This window comes from Pongo pygmaeus, chromosome 11 (assembly GCF_028885625.2).
Source record: "Pongo pygmaeus isolate AG05252 chromosome 11, NHGRI_mPonPyg2-v2.0_pri, whole genome shotgun sequence".
NCBI lineage: Eukaryota > Metazoa > Chordata > Mammalia > Primates > Hominidae > Pongo > Pongo pygmaeus.
In genome coordinates, this window is record NC_072384.2 from 69,350,850 (window position 1) to 69,364,139 (window position 13,290).

Genomic DNA, 13,290 nt, shown 5'->3' on the forward strand with positions numbered 1-13,290 from the left:
CTAAACATGAGGAAGCAGCTTCGGAACTGGGTAATGGGCTGAGGTTGGAAGGTTTGGAGGGCTCAGAATGTAACCAGACTTAGGTTCAGCTGCTGCCGCTCAAACACCAGACGTTAGAGGCTAGGATTGGTGGGAGGAAAAGCAGGTTTAATTGGAGAGCCAGCAAACTTGAGAACATAGTGAACAAGCATTCAAAAGTACCATCTTTATTTTTTTCTTCAACTTTTATTTTAAGTTCCCGGGTAGATGTGCAGGATGTGCAGATTTGTTACACAGGTAAACGTGTGCCATGGTAGTTTGCTGCACATATCATTCCATCACCTAGGTATTAAGCCCAGCGCCCAGAGCATCTTCCTGATGCTGTCCCTCCCCCCAACCCCCATCCCCACAGGCCCTAGTGCGTTGTCCCCCGCCATGTGTCCATGTGTTCTTATCATTCAGCTCCCACTTACAATTGAGAACATGTGGTGTTTGCTTTTTTTGTTCCTGCATTAGTTTGCTGAGGATAATGGCTTCCAGGTTCATCCAGGTTCATTCATCTTTGTCCCTGCAAAGGACATGATCTCATTTTTTATGGCTGCATAGTATTGCATGGCGTATATGTACCACATTTTCTTTATCCAGTCTATCACTGATGGGCATTTAGGTTGATTCCATGTCTTTGCTATTGTGAATAGTGCTGCAATGAAAGTACCATCTTACATTTTAAAATTTACCATAGGGTTTTTAAAGGGAAACTTGGAGACATGTGGAGGTGCAGGGTACAGGGTCTATGTGTCTTGTTCCAGTGGTTATCTTGGGTAATGCCTGTCCAGAGGTCTGGTTGGCATTATCTTGACTTCGGCCTGATGATGGTGGACTAATTGTTGGTTACTCCTTCCAAATGGGAGAATTCCTCAATGAGGGCTCTGTCCCTGGTTTGTTTCAAGGTTAGTCTGGGATTTCTCAAGCAAGAGCCTAATTAGATAAGCATACATTGCTGAAAGGGAGTGTCTAGAGAGGGAAGGAAGAAAAAGAAAGTGGGTGATTTTTAACACCGAGGCCCCTGGTTACAAGAAGACAAAAAGATGAGGAATTTAGAGATTGGAAATTCTAAGAGGTTGGAACTTCTTACAGATTGATTAATTGGTTATGACCAAAATGCTGATAGAAATGTAGACAGTATGTCAAATGGGGACTTTTAAAAAATTAAAAAAATGTAAAAAATATATAGACAGTAAAGGCCATCTTGACAAGGTCTCAGGTGGAAATGAGGAACTTACTGGGAACTGAAGCAGAGATCACCCATGTTACAGCATAGCAAAGAACTTGGCTGCATTGTATCGATGCCCAAGGCTTTGTGGAAGACCAAACATAAGAGTAATGACCTAGTGTAATCGACAGAAGAAATTTCTAAGCAGCAAAGCAATCGAGAAGTGTATGATTACTTTTAACAGCATGTGTTGAATTGCAGCAGCAAAGGAATGACTTAAAGACAGAATTTATCATTAAAAGCAGAGTGTAAAATATTGGAAAATTCTCAGCCTGGTCATGTAATAGAGAAGGAAAGAGCATATTCAGGAGAGGAATCCAAGGGTATGGTCAAGCTGGAGCCACAGGTTGCTAAAGAGTTAGGGTGACAAAAAGGGATCTAGGTACTAATAGTCAAGACAGTGGGGAAAAGGCCACAAAGGCATTTCACGAATCGAAATTTCCACTGGGCAGCCACCCCTCCCATCACAGGCCTAGGGGTATTAGGAGGACAGATTGGTTTTGGGGAACAGGACTAGGGCACCACTGCTCCTCACTGCTTCGGGATGCTGCTCCCAGGCTGTAGCAGCTGTGGCTCAGATGACCCCAGGGACCTCAGATAAGATTGGTGCTGCTGCTCCAGAGGCCACGAGGTGGAAACCTTGGTGGTATCCACGTGGTGTTAATTCTGCAGGCCCACAGAATGCAAGAGCTATGGAGATGTGGCTTCCACTTAGATTTCAGAGGATTTATTGGAAAGCCTGGGTGCCCAAGCAAAAGCCTGCTGCAGAGTCAGACCCTTCACAGCAAGCCTCTGCTAGAGTAATGCCTAGTGGATTTGCAGGAGGGCCACTGCCCTCCAGCCCCCAGAATGATAGAGCCACCAGCAGTTTGTACCTTCAGCCTGGAAAAGCCTCTGGCATTTGACTCCGCCTTATGAGAGCAGCCACATGGGCTGCACCCAGAAAAGCCACAGGGATGGGTCTGCTCAAGGCCTCAGGACCCACCAGTGTGCCCAGGTTGCGGGACATGGAGTCATAGGAGATTATTTTGGAGTTTTAAGATTTAATGCCTGCCCTGCTGGGTTTTAGACACCCATGGGGCCTATTACCCCTTTCTTTTCACTGATTTCTCCCATTTGACATGGGAATGTTTGACATGGGAATGCCTGTATAACCATTGTATCTTGGAATTAAATATCTTGTTTTTTTATTTTACATACTCATAGCTGAAAGGAACTGTTCTTGAATCTCAGATGAGATTTTGGACTTTGGACTTTTGAGTTGGTGCTGGAACAACTTAAGACATTTGGGACCATTGAGATGGATGATTGTACTTTACATGGGGAAGGACATCAGTTTTGGGGGCCAGGGGTGGAATGCTATGGTTTGGAAATTCTTCCTCTCCAAACCTCACGTTGAAATTTGATCCCCAGGATTGCAGGTGGGGCCTAATGGGAGGTGTTTCAGTCATGGGGGCAGACCTAGAGCTGTGGTTGGCCAAGTTCCCTGCTGTTGCGACAAAGCTGGTGTGAATGAAGAGAACAGATACAGATGCCCAGTGACTGGGGATGGGGGATGATGTTAACGTCTTGGTTCTAGGCCTTCCTAACACAGTTCCATTCCTGTCTTTTCCACGGTTGGATGGTGATGTGACCCAATAGATCCTTTTTTGTTTTGAATCAAGTTTCTATCTCTTGCAGCCAAAAATGTGCTAAGTCAAGGAAGGGCTTTGTCTCTTGTTAAAATGTAAATATTTTTGGAAAGTGTATTGTGTTTTTTATCACTTCTGTAAGAAATTACCACAAACTTAGTAGCTTAAAGTAATACAAATTTATTTTATAATTCTGCAGGATAGAAGCGTGTTACAGGTTTCACCGTATCAGTGTTAGGAGCCTTAATTCTCCTTTCCATGTAACCTGATACATAGATTCCAAAGATCGAGATGTAGACATCTTTAGGGGACCATTATTCTGCATACCACACATAGTGATATATTGTCTTATCCTGACTTTTGCAATTCCATTTGATTTGAGAGGAGATTCTGACAGAAAGAAAAAGAAATAAACAAAAAATGATGGGTGTCAGGAACTCCTGAGGAGTGGAAGATAGAAAGTAGGTTTAGGAAAAAAAAAAGAAGTTGGTGACAGGCTCATTGACTATTAGACCATTCTGCCACGGGCTGGAAGCAAAATATAATGCAAGACAAGTGACTAATTGTGTCAAAGATGTAGATTATCAAGAGCCCCAGGTCTTTTTGCATATTAGGAAGCCATGTAACTTGAATCTTAATTACTCTAAGCCAATCGTGGATAGTCCATCCTCCTTGCCAGTGTTTGGTGGAGGAATGTATGTGAAGCAGTTCTAACCTCTAAGATATTAGAAGAAGGGTTCTAGGGGGGTGGTCCTCTAGAAAAAAAAAAAAAGGTTTTTGCTCCTAGGAGAGAGAAAGACTCAAGGTGATAAAGAGTTCATCTTTCTTGAGGCTAATATAAAAAGTTGTTTTCATGTAATTTATTTGCCAGTTATTATTTTGAGACAAAGTCTTGCTCTGTTGCCCAGTCTGGAATGCAGTGGCCCGATCTCAGCTCACTGCAACCTCCACCTCCTGGGTTCAAGCGATTCTCGTGCCTCAGGCTCCCAAGTAGCTGGGATTACAGGTGCCCCACCACCTCCAGCTAATTTTTGTATTTTTAGTAGAGACAGGATTTCACCATGTTGGCCAGGCTGGTCTCGAACTCCTGACCTCAAGTGATCTGCCCGCCTTGGCCTCCCAAAGTGCTGGAATTACAGGCATGAGCCACTGTGCCTAGCCCAATTATTACTAAATGTCAATCTATGTAAGACAACCAAAGTATTTCATAATATCAAGTATTTCATAAGGTGTTTTAGCTATAGCAATTATTATTTAATAGCTAAGAAATAGAGTAGTGTAAGAAAATAATATTTATAAAGTTATAAAGTATCAATACTGATATTAAAGCTTCATTAGGCCAGATGTGGTGGTCACATCTATAATCCCAGCACTTTGGGAGGCCCAGGATAGAGAATTACTTGAGGCCAGGAATTTAAGACCAGCCTGTGCAACTCTATCTCTACAAAAAAAAATCCAATAAATTACCTGGGCGTGGTGGCACATGCCTGTAGTCCTCGCTACTCGAGAGGTTGAGGTGGGAGGGTCACTTGAGCCTAGGAGTTTGGGGCTGCAGTGAGCTATGATCATGCCACCACACTCCAGCCTGGGTGACAGAGTGAGACCCTCTCTTTCAAAAAAAAAAAGAAAAAAGAAAAAAGCTTCATTAACTATCACAATAGTAAATAACACAACTTACCAATGCTTCACATTTGAAAGACTATATGAAATTAATTCTATTGTCAAGAAATTAAATGAGAGGAATTTTCATTTTTATTGAAGGTAATAAATAAAGCATCACCTAACATTATATACTAGTCCTTTTTCTTATTTATTTATTTATTTTCTCTTGAGACAGAGTCTCGCTCTGTCGCCCAGGCTGGAGTGCAGTGGTGCGATCTCGGCTCACTGCAAGCTCCGCCTCCTGGGTTCACACCATTCTCCTGCCTCAGCCTCCTGAGTAGCTGGGACTACAGGCGCCCGCCGCCACGCCCGGCTAATTTTTTGTATTTTTAGTAGAGACGGGGTTTCACCGTGTTAGCCAGGATGGTCTTGATCTTCTGACCTCGTGATCCGCCCGCCTCGGCCTCCCAAAGTGCTGAGTTTACAGGCGTGAGCCGCCGCGCCCGGCCTTTTTTTTTTTTGAGACGGGATTTCGCTCTTGTTGCCCAGACTGGAGTGCAGTGGCGTGATCTTGGCTCACCGCAACCTCTGCCTCCTGGGCTCAAGCGATTCTCCTGCCTCAGCCTCCTGAGTAGCTGGGATTACAGGCATGGGCCACCATGCCCGGCTAATTTTGTATTTTTAGTAGAGATGGGGTTTCTCCATGTTGGTCAGGCTGGTCTCGAACCCCTGACCTCAGGTGATCCCCCCGCCTTGGCCTCCCAAAGTGCTGGGAATACAGGTGTGAGCCACCGCGCCCGGCCAAGATATACTAGTCCTTTTACAAAAGAAGACATGTATGTGGCCAAAAAGCTTATGAAAACAAGGTCAGTATCACTGATCATTAGAGAAATGCAAATCAAAACCACAATGAGGTAATATTTCACACCAGTTAGAATAGCTATTACTAAAAAATGAAAAAATAACAGATGCTGGTGAGGTTGTGGAGAAAGGAGAACATTTATACACTGTTAGTGGGAGTGTAAATTAGGTTCAGCCATTGTGGAAAGTAGTGTGGTGACTCCTCTAAGAGCTAAAAACAACTATCATTTGACCCAGCAGTCCCATTACTGGGTATACATATACCCAAAGGAATATAAATCATTTTACCATAAAGACACATGCCTGCAAATGTTCATTGCAGCACTATTCACAATAGTAAAGACATGGGATCAACCTAAATGTCTGTCAATGACAGATTGCAAAAAGAGAATGTGGTACACATACATCATGGAATACTATGCAACCTTAAAAAGGAGTGAGATCGTGTCTTTTGTGGGAACATGGATGGAGCTGGAGGCTTTTCTTAGCAAACTAATGCAGGAAGAGAAAACCAAATACTGTATGTTTTCACTTATAAATGGGAGCTAAATTCTGAGAATCCATGAACACAAGGGAGCAACAAACACTTTAGGGTGGAGGGTTGGAGGAGGGAGAGGAGCAGAAAAAATAACTATTGGGGCCAGGCGCAGTGGCTCACACCTGTAACCCCAGCACTTTGAGAGGCCAAGGCGGGTGGATCACTTGAGGTCAGGAGTTCAAGACCAGCCTGGCCAAAATGGCAAAACCCCATCTCTACTGAAAGTATAAAAATTAGCCAGGCATGGGTGTGTGTGCTTGTAATTCCAGCTACTCTGGAGGCTGAGACATGAGAATTGCTTAAACCCAGGAGGCAGAGGCTGCAGTGAGCTGAGATGATGCCACTGCACTCCAGCCTGTGCAACAGAGCGAGACTCTGCCTAAAACAAACAAAAAAACACTGTTGGGTACTAGGCTTAATGCCTGTATAATGAAAAAATCTGTTCAACACACCCCCATGACACAAATTAACCTGTATATCAAACCTGCACATGTACCCCTGAACCTAAAATAAAGGTTGAAAAACAAAAACAATATAGTAGTCTTTAGTAAAGTTGGGGCATATAAATTATAAAAATTCAAGAAAAGAGCAAGTTGTGACACAAATTTTATGGACTATATAGCAATGAACATAAAAATATGGCCAACAGAACTGTCTTCTCAAAATCCGGGGCATCATCATACAGTCTTTAACTCTGAATTGAATTTCGATGGTATTTTCAAGTTGTGAGTCGTAGACTGTTAAACTCGTACTTGGGCCCTCTGAGTTAAAAGATAATATTTTTTGTGGGGGCCTCACTGGTTGGGTGTTGAGCATCCTGCTCAAACCTCCAGTGAATATTGTAGATTCCAACTGGCCGCCTCCTAAGGATGTTCTGAGCTGGTTTAGGAAGAGTCACTGCAAATTGTGCCACGTTGGATACACAAGATTGCCAACATTTCAACTTTTACCTTTGAAATTCAAAACAGACCACAAGATTGTATACCTACAAGTACCTCAGAGGTTCTCGTTGGGAAATCTGAAATACCAGCACTGTATCCATCAGCCTTAATAGAGTGTAGTTAATTATTACTCACCCCCCAACCTTTGTTCACTGGCATTTAAAAGTCAGGCTGAGCATGTATAATCTGTGAACACTTTCAGCAGAGACTTGTGAAATACATCTTTCATTTGAAAGTTCACAGACAAACTCTTGTTTCTAGTTCTTTCCTGGACAGATAAATACATAAAAGTGGTACTTGTGGTTTCCTGAAGGTGTGTTTCTGCAGCCCTCCTCTAACCCTTCATAGCTTTTCCCTCCTCACACCTTGACCATGAAAGAAATGAGTCATACCTTCTTCCCTGTCTAGAGAACACAGGCCATCCTTGTGCACGGGCAGACATTTGAGATAAGAGCTTTACTAGTTGTATGATTTTTTGAAAACTTTATTTACTGTTAAATATGATATGAATACAGAAATCCACATGAGACAAATGTACAGCTTAAGAAGTTATTAAAGGGCAACTACCTTGCAACTGGCATCCATGTCAGGAGAGAATACCTTGCCAAACTACCCCAACACCCTCCACATGTACCTCCCAAACCCTTATCGATAACCTCTGTCTTCACTATGGGGATTATTTTCTTTCTCTTGGATATTATCCACCTGTATTATGAGCATCCTGTGGCTGCTATAAAAAATTAAACTAGATGGCAACAGAAATGTGTTCTTCCAAAGTTCTGGAGCCCAGAGGTCTGAAATCGAGGTGCCAGCAGGGCTGCACCCCTGGGGGACCTAGGGAAGAATCCATTCTTTTCCAGCCTCCTGTGGTTGCTAGCATTCCTTAACTTGTGGCCACATCGCTCCAATCTCTGCTCCCTGGCCACATTGTCTCCTCCTCTTCCATCTGTGTCAAATCTCCCTCTGCCTAACTCTTATAAGGACACTTGTTGTTGGATTTAGGGCCACCAGGATAATCTAGGATGACTTTCTTTTCTTTTCTTTTGTTTTTTGAGGCGGAGTCTCGCTCTGTTGCCAGGCTGGAGTGCAGTGGCAGGATCTCACCTCACTGCAACTTCTGCCTCCTGGATTCAAGTGATTCTCGTGCCTCAGCCTCCAGAGTAGCTGGGATTACAGGCATGTGCCATCACATCCAGGTAATTTTTGTATTTTTTTAGTACAGATGGGGTTTCACCATGTTGGCCAGGATGGTCTCGATCTCCTGACCTCGTGATCCACCCGCCTTGGCCTCCCAAAGTGTTGGGATTACAGGCGTGAGCTACCGCACCTGGCCTCTAGGATGATTTTCTTAAGATCCTTAATTACATCTGCAAAGATCCTTTTTCCAATTAAGGTAACATTCATAGGTTCCAGGGAGTAGGACGTGGACATATTTTCATTCAACTCACTACATCACCCAACTGTAAATCTCTAAACACTGTATTTAGCTTTGCTTTGTCTTTTAGCTCTCTTATTTTATAAATTCCTTATCCATCTCTTCTTTATTTCAACTCCTGGCAATGTATTTGTTGAAGAACCTTGATCATATATCCTACTTTTTCAGTGTTGGTATTTTACTGATTCATGTTGTGTAGATTAGCACATTCCTCTGTTCTCTGTATGTCCTATAAGTTGGTACTTAGATCTAGAGGCCTAATCAGATTCAGGTTTGATTTGGTTTTTGTCAAGACTACTTCATAGGTGATGATGTGTTTGACAAAAGATACCTAACATTTGGGCCAGGCGTGGTGGCTCACACCTGTAATGCCAGCACTTTGGGAGGCTGGGATCACTTGAGGTCAGGAATTCGAGACCATCCTGGCCAACATGGTGAAACCCCATCTCTACTAAAAATACAAAAAAATTAGCCAGGCATGGTGGCGGGCACCTGTAATCCCAGCTACTCGGTAGGCTGAGGCACAAGAATCGCTTGAACCTGGGAGGTGGAGGTTGCAGTGAGTCGAGGTGATGCCGCTGCACTCCAGCCTGGACAACAAAGCGATACTCCATCTCAAAAAAAAAAAAAACCTAACGTCTGGTTGTCTGTGATGTTAGCAGCTGTAGATGCTCAATCCTAGATCCTTAATTCATTAAGGATTGCAAAATGGTGATTTCCAATGCTATTGTCTCTTCCTTTTTTTTTTTTTTTTTTTTTTTTTTTGAGATAGAGTCTCACTCTGTCGCCCAGGCTGGAGTGCAGTGGCGCGATCTCAACTCGCTGCAAGCTCCACCTCCTGGGTTCATGCCATTCTCCTGCCTCAGCCTCCTGAGTAGTTGGGACTACAGGCGCTCGCCACCACGCCTGGCTAATTTTTTATATTTTTAGTAGAGACAGGGTTTCACCGTGTTAGCCAGGATGGTCTTGATCTCCTGACCTCGTGATCTGCCCGCCTCGGCCTCCCAAAGTGCTGAGTTTACAGGCATGAGCCACTGCGCCTGGCCGCTATTGTCTCTTCTTGGTCTATTTGTTTAAATACTTCTATAAAAAGAGACATTCCCTCATTTACTAGTTGTTGTTTACTCAGAGTTACAGTTTGTGTAGGAAAGACAGGTTAAATGCTTGATTCTTCCCTTTATTTACTAGTTTGCAAAATAGTTGTTAGCGTCCTCCAAAGATGATTTATTAGGTTTATTATTTTTTTTTTTGAGACAAGAAGTCTTGCTCTGTAGCTAGGCTGGAGTGCAGTGGCATGATCTCGGCTCACTGCAACCTCCGCCTCCCGGGTTCAAACGATTCTCCTGCCTCAGCCTCCCAAGTAGCTGGGACTACAGGTGTGCACCACCATGCTCAGCTAATTTTTCTTGTATTTTTAGTAGAGGTGGGGTTTCACCATGTTGGCCAAGATGGTCTCAATCTCTAGACCTCGTGATCTGACCGCCTCGGCCTCCCAAAGTGCTGGGATTACAGGTGTGAGCCACCGTGCCCGGCCAGTTAAGTTTTTAAAAAATCATTATTTAATCACTGTAAAATCATTAATTTAAACATTTTTTTTCAGTCCGCAGTTACTCTTATTCATGCATGATTCATTCCATCTTGAGCCAGTGGAATTGTCTGCAGATTGTTTCCAACTACTTCATTAAAATCTTAATAGTTTTTGATAGCTTCTTTGCTATCTTGTATAACAAGATGCGCCTGGCCCATTTTGTACAATTCCTGCCTCAAACCTGGAATGAACCATTTGTTTAAGCAGCACTAGTTTCTTTTAGTAAGAAATGGTATTTCTCACTGAAGACTATAGTCTGGATGCTAGGGATGCTTAATGCTACTGGATTGTTAATTGTCTCTAGGCCTAAAATTAAAATACATAATAACACAGGTTGGGTGTGGTGGCTCGTGCCTGTAATCCCAGCACTTTGAAAGGCCAAGGCAGGAGGGTTGCATGAGCTCAGGAATTTGAGACCAGCCTGGGCGATACAGCTCACTATAAATAATTCTAAAAATTAGAAAAAAATTACATAACACAAAAGCAGGAGATGGGTATTAGAATTTAACATGTTTAAGGTTCTACCATTGTCAGGGAAATGGTAAAAGCATCTTAACAACTATAGGTAGCCCTTTTTCCCCCAGAAAGTATTCTGGTTCTCAAGGTCACCTGGGATATCACATTATAATTCATTGCTTTATTCCACATCTCTCTCTCTCTCTCTCTCTGTCTCCCTCCCTCCCCCTCCCCCTCCCTCCCTCCCTCACACACACATACACACACACACATGCACACACACCATTCTTAGAATAACAATGCCAACATGCAGTTTGGGTATGAATTTTTAATAATTCCAGATTTTATTTTATTTATTTATTTATTGAGTTAGTTAGTTTGTTTGTTTTGAGATAGTCTCTCTCTCTGTCGCCCAGGCTGGAGTGCAGTGGTATGATCTTGGCTCACTGCAACCTCCACCTCCCAGACTCAAGCAATTCTTGTGCCTTAGCTTCCCAAGTAGCTGGGATTATAGGCATGTGCCACCATGCCTGGCTAATTTTTTGTAGAGACAGGGTTTCACAATGTTGACCAGGCTGGTTTTGAACTCCTGACCTCAAGCGATCCACCTGCCTCGGCCTCCCAAAGTGCTAGGATTACAGGCATGAGCCACCATGCCTGGCTGGATTTCTTAAACATTTTAATCAGAAAGCAGATGAGAAGGTGAGGTTGAAACCGGCGAGCTGCCACCTGAAACTTGAGATTTTAGTAAGAAGGAAAGAATGGTATGGAATTCCAGCCAGAAATACTAAACATACATTAAAAGTAGGAAAGTTTAGAGCATTTTGTTCTTCATAAAATTTTTTAAAGGGTTGAATAAATATTTTATTGTCATTTATAATCAGATGGCAGTATAGTCTCCATACTTATTGTAAATAAAAAAAATTACAAGTTTTTTTTTTTTTTATTTTTTTTATTTTTTTAATTTATGAAGTATTTATTGATCCTTCTTGGGTGTTTCTCGGAGAGGGGGATATGGGAGGGTCATAGGATAATAGTGGAGAGAAGGTCAGGAGATAAACACATGAATAAAGGTCTCTGGTTTTCCTAGGCAGAGGACCCTGCGGCCTTCTGCAGTGTTTCTGCCCCTGGGTACTTGAGATTAGGGAGTGGTGATGACTCTTAAAGAGCATGCTGCCTTCAAGCATCTGTTTAACAAAGCACATCTTGCACCGCCCTTAATCCATTTAACCCTGAGTTGACACAGCATATGTTTCAGAGAGCATGGGGCTGGGGGAAAGGCCATAGATCAACAGCATCCCAAGGCAGAAGAATTTCTCCTAGTCAGAACAAAATGGAGTCTCCTATGCCCACCTCTTTCTACACAGACACAGCAACAATCTGATCTCTCCTTCCTTTCCCCACACTTCCCCCCCTTCTCTTCAACAAAACCGCCATCGTCCTCATGGCCCGCTCCCGATGGTCGCTGTCTCTTCGGAGCTGTTGGGTACACCTCCCAGACAGGGCAGCCGGGCAGAGGCGCTCCTCACCTCCCAGACAGGGCGGCCGGGCAGAGGCGCTCCTCGCTTCCCAGACGGGGCTGCCCGGGCAGAGGCGCTCCTCACTTCCCAGACGGGGCCGCCCAGGCAGAGGCGCTCCTCACTTCCTCCCATACCGGGTGGCAGCCGGGCAGAGGCGCTCCTCACCTCCCAGACGGGGCGGCCGGGCAGAGGCGCTCCTCACTTCCCAGAGGGGGCGGCCGGGCAGAGGCGCTCCTCACTTCCCAGAGGGGGCGGCCGGGCAGAGGCGCTCCTCACTTCCCAGACCGGGCGGCCGGGCAGAGACGCTCCTCACTTCCTCCCAGACGGGGTGGCGGCCAGGCAGAGGCGCTCCTCACCTCCCAGACAGGGCGGCCGGGCAGAGGCGCTCCTCACTTCCCAGACTGGGCGGCCGGGCAGAGGCGCTCCTCACTTCCCAGACTGGGCGGCCGGGCAGAGGTGGTCCTCACCTCCTAGACGGGGTGGCCGGGCAGAGGTGGTCCTCACCTCCTAGACGGGGTGGCCAGGCAGAGGCGCTCCTCACTTCCCAGACGGTGTGGCGGCTGGGCAGAGGCGCTCCTCCCTTCCCAGATGGGGCAGCCAGGCAGAGGCGCTCCTCACTTCCTCCCAGACGGGGTGACGGCCAGGCAGAGGCGCTCCTCACTTCCCAGAGGGGGCAGCTGGGCAGAGGTGCTCCTCACTTCCTCCCAGATGGGGTGGCGGCCGGGCAGAGGCACTCCTCACCTCCCAGATGGGGCGGCCGGGCAGAGGTGCTCCTCATCTCCCAGACGGGGCAGCCGGGCAGAGGTGCTCCTCACTTCCTCCCAGACGGGGTGACGGCCGGGCAGAGGCACTCCTCACCTCCCAGACGGGGCGGCCGGGCAGAGGCGCTCCTCACCTCCCAGACGGAGTGGCCAGGCAGAGGCGCTCCTCACTTCCCATATGGGGTGGCGGCCGGGCAGAGGCGCTCCTCACTTCCCAGATGGGCAGCCGGGCAGAGGCGCTCCTCACTTCCTCCCAGACGGGGTGGCGGCCAGGCAGAGGCGCTCCTCACCTCCCAGACGGGGCGGCCGGGCAGAGGTGCTCCTCATCTCCCAGACGGGGCGGCCGGGCAGAGGTGCTCCTCATCTCCCAGACGGGGCAGCCGGGCAGAGGTGCTCCTCACTTCCTCCCAGACGGGGTGACGGCCGGGCAGAGGCGCTCCTCACCTCCCAGACGGAGTGGTCAGGCAGAGGCGCTCCTCACTTCCCATATGGGGTGGCGGCCGGGCAGAGGCGCTCCTCACTTCCCAGATGGGGCAGCCGGGCAGAGGCGCTCCTCACTTCCTCCCAGACGGGGTGGCGGCCAGGCAGAGGCACTCCTCACCTCCCAGACGGGGCGGCCGGGCAGAGGTGCTCCTCATCTCCCAGATGGGGCAGCCGGGCATAGGTGCTCCTCACTTCCTCCCAGACGGGGTGGCAGCCGGGCAG